Below are 10,846 nucleotides of genomic sequence, written 5' to 3' on the forward strand. Positions count from 1 at the left end.
TTCCATCACCTTTTGTGTATGTATGTATTCCAATAAAACTTTATTTACAAAAGCAAGTGGTCAGCTGGATTTGGCAAACAGGCCATAGTTTGCCAAAGTTTGCTTTATGTGATCATGATCTGATCAAGTGTACATTAAGATGCACTACTGTTTTTAAAATGGAAATGAACCATTACTATAATGCCTTTTAAAATAGGTATTGTGAGGGGAATCTTACATGAAATTGCTGATAACATGCAATTGCAGATTATTTAGTTCTTTCCTAATGTTAACATTATTCTTCTGAATAAACTACCATCTAATTAAAATAAGAATTGGCTGCATTGTAGGTGACAAAAGGATTACAGGCAATAGACTGCAGTTCTCTTCAGTTTTAACTGATCACCAAGTTAAATTATCCATTGCATTTTAAACCTATATCTCTTCTGTTAAAACAAAACAGGGTGAGGGGCACCTTGGTGGCTCAGTCAGTTAAGCTTCCGACTCTTGATTTCAGCTCAGGTCACGATCTCATGGTTCGTGCGTTTGAGCCCCTCATTGGGCTCTGTGCTGTAAGCTTACAGCACAGAGCCTCCTTGGGATTCTCTCTTTCCCTCTTTGCCCCTTCCCCACTCACACTCTATCTCTCTCTCAAGATAGATGATAGATAGATAGATAGATAGATAGATAGATAGATAGATAGATATTAAAAACAAAACAATGTGAAAAACCTTCTACATTTTATGTTTCTTTTCAGGTACCAGCTCTTCTCTCTTCTCTCACAGCCAGACTATTATTAAGTGCTATCATGGTTTCTCTCTCTAGTTCATCTTTCATCATTCCTCAACCTCCTTGAATCTGGCTACCATCCCAATTTCTCTCTTTTAGTTGCCAACGTCACTAGTGACCCCCCACATCACTAACTCAGACCAAATTTTCAGTCTTCATATTTCTTGATCACCCCTTCCTAAAACTCTCAGTACCCCTGTTCCCTGAGACACTGCAGCTTTGAACCTTCCTGTCTCCTTGCTGCATCTTAGATCTCTCTGCAGGCTCTTCTTCTACTCCCTCTTGGCATTCTAAAGTCCAGCTCACCTCTCTTTTCATTCTATGCTTCCTCTTGTGTGGTGGTATCTGTGTCTTTATCTCCACACAGACACTTCGCAAATTTCTATTCCAGCCGAATTTTCCCTTCTGAAAGACCATTCTGTAAATCTAACTGCCATCTTTATATGCCACTTGGCTCCACAGAATCAACAAAATAAAAATCCTGATCTGCTCCCAGCTCTCACCAAATCTAGTCCTTCTCCGATTCCTTCCTTTTCTCCTGGAGTCATTCCTTACATCTCTCACCTTCCATCACCAGCCCACTACCAAATGTAGATGAGCTTCCTGTGGAATAATTTCCCATTTCATCCATTTCTGTACTACCACTCTTTTTAAAACTACTTCATCTCTCACTTGGACTTTTAGTCATGTTCTTAATGTATCCACATTTTATTTACCCTGATCAGCAGTTTCTCCACTTTTCAGCCAGAGTAATTGTTATAAAACACAAATACAATCACTTCATTGATAGCCCATTGATCACAGGATGAACCAAAACTCTTTAACATGGCCTACAGATGTGTATGGCCTCTCCCCTCCACAGGTATCCAGCCTCATCTTGTACCACTGTCCTATCTCCTTCTGTGCCAAATCACTCAGCCTTCCTCCAGTTCTGCAAATACACCCTTCTCCCTTCCTCCAACAAGGCCTATTTTCTTGCTATTCCAATGCCTGGCATGCCACCATCCCCCTTGTGTGACTTTCATTTAGTTTTATTGGGGCTGGTTAATTCTTGCCCACCCTTCAGATCTCAGGTCACCCACTTCTCCCACAGGGAAACTTTTCCTGGTAACTTGGTTCAGTTACATTCCCTATTCTACCCTCTTACCTCGCTATTTATTGTCTTCTCCTTCTGAATAAATATGGCAGTTGTCATTTTGCACCTGTTTCTGAGGTTATTTTATTGATAATTACTTTCTCACTAGACAATGGACTCTATAGAGGGAAAGGACCATGTCTATTTTGTTTACTCAGTTTCTTTGTACCCCTATCACATAGCATACAACAGATATATTATATGCTGGCATATAATAGACACCAAACACATGCTTGTCCAATGAGTTACTGAACAGATGAAGTGAAGGGCTTTCATCAGGTGGCTGAGTGAACCAGAAGTTTGCTCACTACTGACATGGTAACAAGAGATTGTGCTGGCATCAAGGTGCAGTGCTATGGTCTGAATGTTTATGTGCCCTCAAAGTTCACATGTTAAAATCTTAGTCCTCAAGGTGATGATATCAGCAGGTAGGGCTTTGGGGAAGTACTTAGGGCATAAGAACAGAGCCCTCATGAATAGGATTAGTGACTTTAATAAAAAGTCAGTAAAAGCTCCCTTACCACCTTCTACCATAGGCGGACCCAGCAGGAAGGCGTCAACTATGATCCAGAAATAGGACCCTTTCTAGATACCAGATCAGCTGGTGCCTAGATATTTGACTCTCCAGCCTCCAGGACTGTGAGAAATAAATTTCTGTTATTTATAAGCCACCCACTTTAAGGTATTTTTGTTATAGCAGTGCAAATGGACTAAGACAGGTAGACGTTGTCTCCTGAATAACCAGGCTTCAAAAAATGACAAACCATGCTTTGTATCATTATCCAAAGGTGGATTTTTTTCTTTTAAAATTCTTCCATTTATCTTATGTATATTTGATGATTTCTCTATAACAAAAATTTGTAATTGGAAGTTTTTATTTCAAGTTAAAAAAAGACATGTAATATTTTTAGATTAACAAACACTTAAACCTCAACTTTAAAAGTTGAAACTTGGGGAGCCTGGGTGGCGCAGTCGGTTAAGCGTCCGACTTCAGCCAGGTCACGATCTCGCGGTCCGGGAGTTCGAGCCCCGTGTCAGGCTCTGGGCTGATGGCTCAGAGCCTGGAGCCTGTTTCCGATTCTGTGTCTCCCTCTCTCTCTGCCCCTCCCCCGTTCATGTTCTGTCTCTCTCTCTGTCCCAAAAATAAATAAACGTTGAAAAAAAAATTAAAAAAAAAAAAAAGTTGAAACTTTCATACACCTCAGCATTTCTAAGGAAGTTCTATTTAAATACTCTTGGAATGAAAATATCCTTGGAATAAGATTTACACAGATATAATGAGAAAACAGTCTTTTGACAAAGGAATAAAATATTGTTTGTTTTTAGAATATTTCAATTATAATTATTATGGGCCATGAAAAATATAAACAGATTATGATAATACTGCCTGAATTGTGTAATTTTATCTCTAGCCTAATACTTCAAAATGTAAGTTATTAACTGGGATAAAAGAAAGTATTTATTTTGTAAAATGTAAACCAAATTACTTTCGTCATTGTAACATAAGAAACCATTACATATAATGGTACTAGAGTAATTTAATATAATAATTATATTTCACACATCTTGAGTTAAAATTGTATTTTGGATGAGCAACAATATTCTACTAAGTCAAAGTTATATATACTTAAGAAAACTCAATTTTCTTTTATTTTTCTTCTTTTCTTAATTATTATTATTATTATTATTATTATTATTATTATTATTTATTATTATCTTAATTAAGCTCAATGCCCAACATGGGGCTCAAACTCACAACCCTGAGATCAAGAGTAGCATGCCCTACTGACTGAGCCAGCTAGGCACTCCTAACTCAGTTTTCTTTTAAACTGAAAATTATCAAATGACTGCTTCATAACAGTGCTACTTATCAGACTGAGATAAAAACTGTGTGTACAGACAGTCAAGAAACAGACCCATGCATGTAGTCATTAAATTGATGACAAAAGTTGATAGTATAGTACAGTGGGGAAATGATAGACTTTTCAATAAGTGATCCTGGGTCAGCTGGACATTCATATGGAAAAAAAAAATCTTGACCCTTATCTCACAACATATGCACAAATCAATGCCAGATGATCTGTGGATTTAAAAATTAAAGTGAAAAAAACCCAGCATGTTTCAAAACAAAAACAAAAATCTATCTTTTTGATTTTGGAATAGGTCAACAGAAACAGAAAGCACTAATCCTAAAATTAAAAAAGTTATATATTGGGCAACATCAAAACTGAGAACATCTCTTCATCAAAACCCTGTTTAAGGGAATATAAAAACAAGTGACAGGATGGAAGAAGACATTTGATTGCTTCTATTTGCCATAGAGCCTGTATTCAGAATATATGAAGCACCCTCAGAACCAGTAAGAAGATGATAGGCAACTCAAAACTCCAGCTTCTAAACAAGATTGCGTAAAGGAGACTAGATTTACCTACCGTACTGAAACAACTTTTTAACAAGAGAACAAAATATGTGAAACAACAATTTTCATGACATTGGACCTCGAACATTGAAGGACAGTAATACATGGAGGCAGGAAACAAACAAGGTGATTATTACAATGGTCCTGGCTTACTGTCTGCAGATACTTTCTAGTTCACTGCACTGGGAGCTTGCATTCTGTCTGAGTTGAGAAGATGGATCTAGGCATTTGAGGAGACTATTGTGGTTAGAACTTACAGGACAGAGCACTAGACAGGAGATAGCTACAGGGAGAGAGAGCCCTGGAGATCCCCTACTCAAGTGGTCCCATCAAGTCTTCAGCTGCACACTGATCAGCAGGTACAGGTGAAGAAAGTACCTGACACTAGGGAAAGAACCATTGGAAAAGATTACAGGGAAAAATCACCAGGGAGTCACATACAGTAGAAAGAGTTCCTATTCACCCAGCCAGAGAGAAAAACATCGTAATTCACAGGGCTATAGGGTACTCTGAAGGATTTTGTCTCAATAGTGGGGCAAAATTAGACTACACCAAATGCTCTGGTCTTGTCTAAGAAAATTTAATAGCAAGACTCCATGAAATCAAACTGTTTATAAGTAACTTAACTATGTCCCAAATAAGAGTTCAATATATTTATATGTAAGCAAAAATATCCAATACTCAACAAGATATAATTTGCAGTGTTTGACATCCAATCAGAAATTACAAAGTAACAGGTAAATATCACCCAAAATGAAGAGACAAATCAACTGAAGCCAAGCAAGAGATGACGCAGATGATAAAATTAGTTGATAAAAATAGAAGTTATTAAAACTATATCCTATATGTTCAAGAAGATAGAGAGATGACATCATTTAAGTAGAGACATAAAAGATATTACAAAGATGTAAATAAATCTTCTAGAGATGAAAAATGCAATGACATGAAAAGTATACTGCATAAAATTAACAGCAGATTAGACATCATAGAAGAGTAGTGAATTTAAACACATAGCAATATGAAACACAGACAGAAAAATATTGAAATAAACAGAACATCAATAAAAATGTGACCACTTCTGGCCTAATGTACATGTAATTGGAGTCTCCGAAGGAGGGGTGAGGCACAGAAAAATATCTGAACAGATAATGGCCAAAAATTATCCAAATTTATTGCAACTGTAAACCCATAGATTAAAGATGCAAATTGGTGGGAGAAATTAAAGACCTAAGTAAGATATGCTGAGTTCATGAATCACAAGATGATATTATTATCAACTTTTCTCCAGATTGATCTATAAATTCAACACAATACCTCAGCAAAGCTTTTGTTTGTTTGCAAAACTGATAAGCTAATTCTGAAATGCAAAGGACCTAAAGTAGCTAAAACAACTTTGAAAAAGAACAAAGTTAGAGAATTTATAACACCTGACCCCAAGATCTATATAAAGCCACATTGGTAATAACAGCGTAGGGGCTCTGGGTGGCTCAGTCGTCAAGCGTCTGACCCTGGTTCGGCTCAGGTCATGATCTCATGGTTCGTGGGTTTCAGCCCAGCATTGGCTCTGTGCTGATAGCTAAGACTGAGCCTGGAGCCTGAAGCCTGCTTCAGATTCTTTCTCTCTCTCTCTCTCTCTCTCTCTCTCTCTCTGTGTCTCTCTCTCTCTCCCTACCTCTTCCCCGCTTGTGCACCCACACACGTGCTCTCCTTCTCTCTCTCTCTCTCTCTCTCAAAAATAAACATTAAAAAAAAGTAATGACAGTGTAGTATTGGCATCAAGATAAACAGATAGTTTAATGGAACAGAATACAGTCCAGAAATAGACATACGTATTTGGTCAATTGATTTTTGACAAAGGTACACAGGCAATTCAAAAAAAGAAAGGATAGTCTTTTCAGTAATTGATACTGAAGCAATTGGATATCAAAATGCAAAACAACCCCCCCCCCCAAAAAAAACCCCCAAAAATCAAAACCCAACTTTGGCAAAACATGCTCAAATGCTCACGATAGATTATAGACCTAAATGTAAAACCTCTGAACAGTAAAAGTTCTGAAAGAAAATATAGAAGAAAATCTGTGTGACTTTGTGTTAGGGAAAGGTTTCTGAGATATGACACCCAGAGTATGACCAAGAAAGACAAAAATTACTAAATTGAACTTAATCAAAATAAAAAATCTCTTCTCTTCATCAGGCACTGTTAAGAGAATGAAAAGACAAGCCACAAACTAAGAGAAATTATTTGCAAATCACATATTTGATAGAGAACATGTATCCAGATAATATAAATAACTGTCAGAACTCAATAAGAGGACAGACAACCTAATAAAAACATGAGCATATTTGTACAACACTTCACCAAAATAGGTATATGGATAACAAATAAACACATCAAAAGATGTGCTCAAGATCATTAATCATTAAGGAAATGGAAATTAAAATCACAATGATATAGTACTATACACCTATTAGAATGTCTAATATTAAAAAGATTGATCATATCAAGTGTTAGTGGGAGGCGGAGCCACTGAAACCCTCATGGACCGTTTGTGAGAGTATAAAATGGAAGACATTTTGGTAATTTCTTATGTTAAACATACACATAACATAGGACCCAGACACTCCACTCTTACACATCTACCCAAGATAAATGAAAACATATGTTAATTCAATAACTTATGCACAAATGCTCTTACTAGCTCTATTTTAAATAGCCTCAAACTAAAAATAACCCAAATGCCCATTAGCAGGTTATATCAGCCAAGTGTGGTATATCCATACAATGTGATATTACCCAGAAATAAAAAGAAATGAACTAGGAATGATCCATGTAATGATGTGGATCAGTCTTAAAATAATTATGCTGAGTGAAAGAATCCAGGCAAAAATAAGGATATACTGTATGATACCATTTATAAAAAACTTCTAGAAAATACAAATGAATCTATAATGACAGAAAGTGAATCAGTGGTTAACTGGGATTGGGAGGAATGGATATGTTCACTATCTTGATTGTGGTGTACAAATTCATCAAATTGTGCACTTTTTAAAAATATTTATTTACTTTTGGGAGAGCACAAGTGGGAGGAGGGGCAGAGAGAAGGTGAACAGAGGATCTGAAGCAGGTCTGTGCTGACAGGCTGATAGCAGAGAGCCTGATGCGGGGCTCAAACTCAAGAATTATGAGATCATGACCTGAGCTGAAGTCAGACGCTCAACGGACTAAAGCACCCAGGCACCCCCCAAAATTTGTACACTTTAAATACATGCAATTACTGCATATCAGTTATACCTCCATAAAGCTGCTTTGAAAACTAAAACAACAACAAAAACAAGATAGGCAACTTAATAGGAAAAAAGGGTCAAACACTTAAATTTAGGAAAAGCTAATCTATGGAAGTCAGGAGAATGGTTATCGTTGCTAGGTATTGGGACAGGGGAGAAATTGCATCTAGGAGGGTGGTAATGTTGATTTCTTGATGTGGTTGCTGGTTACATGAGTGTTTCCTTTTGGGAATTCATCAAGCTGAACGTGATTGGTGCACACTTCTGTATTTATGTCAGACTTCAATTTTAAAAAGCTCATTTATTATAAAAAAACAATTGTGTGTGTGTGTGTGTGTCTGTGATCATGGTACAGAATTTTGTGACAGGTTGCAGGTCTGTTTCAGGGTAAAGTCTTTGCCACTATTATTCTGGAAGATGAATCCTCTCATTGTGCTTTTCCAGGTGGTAAAAAAATTTCCTCAGAAGTTTCTCAGAAAGCTGTTTATTATTTTTATAAGTGAGGGATGTGCCTATTTTAGCTTCAAAGAAATCAGCAACCTCTTCCAGACAGGAAATTGCTGGGGAAGTGAAATTAGATTGTTCAGAATGTTAATGCAGTTAGATTCCAGTGGGGTGGTGCCTTGGCATGCTAGCCAGTTTGCTTGTTCAGCTCATGTGTTTCTTCTGTGAGAACTGCCTCCCTTCCCAAGCCCACCAGGGTGGCTTCTTTTGTCATAGTTGTGCCCTCTAATGCTGTTGTCTTTGGTGACAGCTGATGGTACCATTTGACATATGGGAAAACAACTGATAAGCTGTGCCAAGCCAATCAGATTCACTCTTGAAAAATTTGGATTTGAGACAAAGACTGTAATAGGTAGTGATGGGCCTGGGAGCTGAGAGGTCTTGCAATTCTCCAATAAGGAGAAAGGAGATGCCCCTGAGGGAAAGAGAGATGAATCTCATGAAGAACCAGAAAGACAAAGAGACAATCCTGGTTTTAGCCTCTCAAGGGGCCACCCTGGAGTTCTTGTTCTTGGACTCCATAAGAATCCATGCATGAAATTAAAACTTCCCTTTTTATTTAATATAACTTGGGAGGTTTCTCTTCCTTGTAACCAAATGCCTCCTGTCTGAGAATTTGGCAAGTAATAAATCTAAGTAAGTAAAAATCTGGGTTGTGGTGCAAAAAGAGAAGAGCTCTATCCTGTAGAATTTTAGACTTGTAAGGAAACTTTCAAGTGGTCCAAGCCACACTTTCCTCCCATTTCAGGAACTCTTTCTGTGAGATCCGCTATGTCTTTGCTTGATCACTTCAAGTCTTTTTTCCCCTCCTTCCCTCCTTGCCTCCTTCCCTTCTTTTAACAAATGTCTACTGAGTGTCTACTATTAGCTGGGCACTGTTCTGTGCGTCTGGGATTGAACAAACCAAAAATGGATAGTTATCCATTATCCATTAGTAAATATCCATTACTATCCCCAAAGAGAACCACATTTTCATTTTTATGTAGCATTCTAAACTTCTTACTATGCATACATTTACATATTTAACCCCCTCCCCCAACAATTCTTCAGCTGTTGAAGGCAGATATTCATATTTTCTCCCCTCATTATCTGGGCTAGGGTTTCTTATTTGGGGATCCCTAGATATATTCTCTTGGCCAGGGTGTCTTATTTGGGGATCCCTGGAAATATTCCAAGGTTCTAGGAACTTCTTGCAAAGGTAAAGAAAATTGTGTGTGTTTATGTAGAGGAAAACACAAGCTTCTTCAGCTTTTCAAAGAGGCATGTGACATCAAGGAAAGTTAAGAAGCTGATACAAAACATTTTGGGTATTTGCCTGCCACAGAATACTTCATTAATCATCTCCATCTCAATTCATAGTGGTGGATTTCTAGCATCCATGTTTGTCTAATGGACTCCACCCACTTGGCCACATTGATAAGGATAGGGGTAGGCACTTGACCCATGCTACATCAAACAGAATCCCTTCTATTGGGAACATGGAGCTAGGATAAAGAGAAAGCCAGTTTTTGGCAAGTAGACTAGGAACTGGAGAAAGCTGTGTCACAGAGACAAAGCATAATGAAGCAGAGGGGAGGAGGAGAGAGCCAATACTGCCTTCCCAGTGACATTCCATTTCCTGGCTCTAACCCTTCTTAAAGCTCAGCTATATTCCTACCCTTGGATTCTATGAGGCACTCCTGTTTCTAGGGGTGATATTCAAAATATTTAAAGCTTGTACTCTATGGGAACCAATGAATCAGAGCAGATGCTAGAGATAAACAACTAGCTCAGCCATACCTATGTATCTCATCTGAACGGCAGCCCTGTCTCTATCGTTAGGATTCATGACCTCCTCTTTGCCTAAACCAGCTGAGTTTTTGCTGTGGCAAAAGAGTTTTAATTGATATAGAACTCCTGCTCTGGCTAAGCAGTTGTCCCAACTGTTCCCTACGCAGTGGAGAGCTCATACTTCTCCATCCTGGTCTGCTTCCCCTGAGTTGGCTGTGGTTGCTGACAGCAACTCTTAGAGAATGGAGGTCACAACTGGGTAGTCAGCTGTTGCCTGACCAGTTGAAGGTGAATCTACTGAGATTATAGCCTTGAAGGTGAATCTACTGAGATTATTGCCTTGCGTGATTTGGACACAATCCTATTAATGCAGCCCACAGAGGATTAGCTTTTAGAGCAGCTAAGTCATATCACACTGAACTTATGATCAACAAAAAGCCGCAGTCCTTTCACATAAAATAGTCAAACCATTTTTTCCATCATCTGTATTTATGAAATGGTATTTGGAACCCAAACTCAAAATTTTGAAATCTCATTCTGTTGCTTTTGAAACAGCCTTCCAGCCTCTCAAGAGCTTCAAATATCTTCATCATATGAGCCATCTCTCCTAGCTTTGTGTCATCCACAGATTTGAAAACTTGGCTTTATTGCATCCCAGCGTGATTAGGCTTGTCTGATCCAGTCTGGGGGCATACTCAGTCAGCAACTGGAGTCTTGATTGAGTATCAGATGTTGCCCAATATCTAGAAGGCTGGACCGCGGTTAGACAGCTGAGCTGGCAACAGGTATTCTTATGAGAGGCACTGAGCTGGATTTTAGGAGGTGTCAGAAGTCTGCAGCCAGGAGCAAAGCTGAATTGCAAACCAAATGGAATAACCACTATTGGGAACTGCAGATATAAATTCTAGTAACCCAGACGGGAAGGATGAGGAAAGCAGTTATACTGATAGAGGACTCGGCCCAGA

This window comes from Prionailurus viverrinus, chromosome B1 (genome assembly GCF_022837055.1).
Source record: "Prionailurus viverrinus isolate Anna chromosome B1, UM_Priviv_1.0, whole genome shotgun sequence".
In the NCBI taxonomy this organism is placed as follows: domain Eukaryota; kingdom Metazoa; phylum Chordata; class Mammalia; order Carnivora; family Felidae; genus Prionailurus; species Prionailurus viverrinus.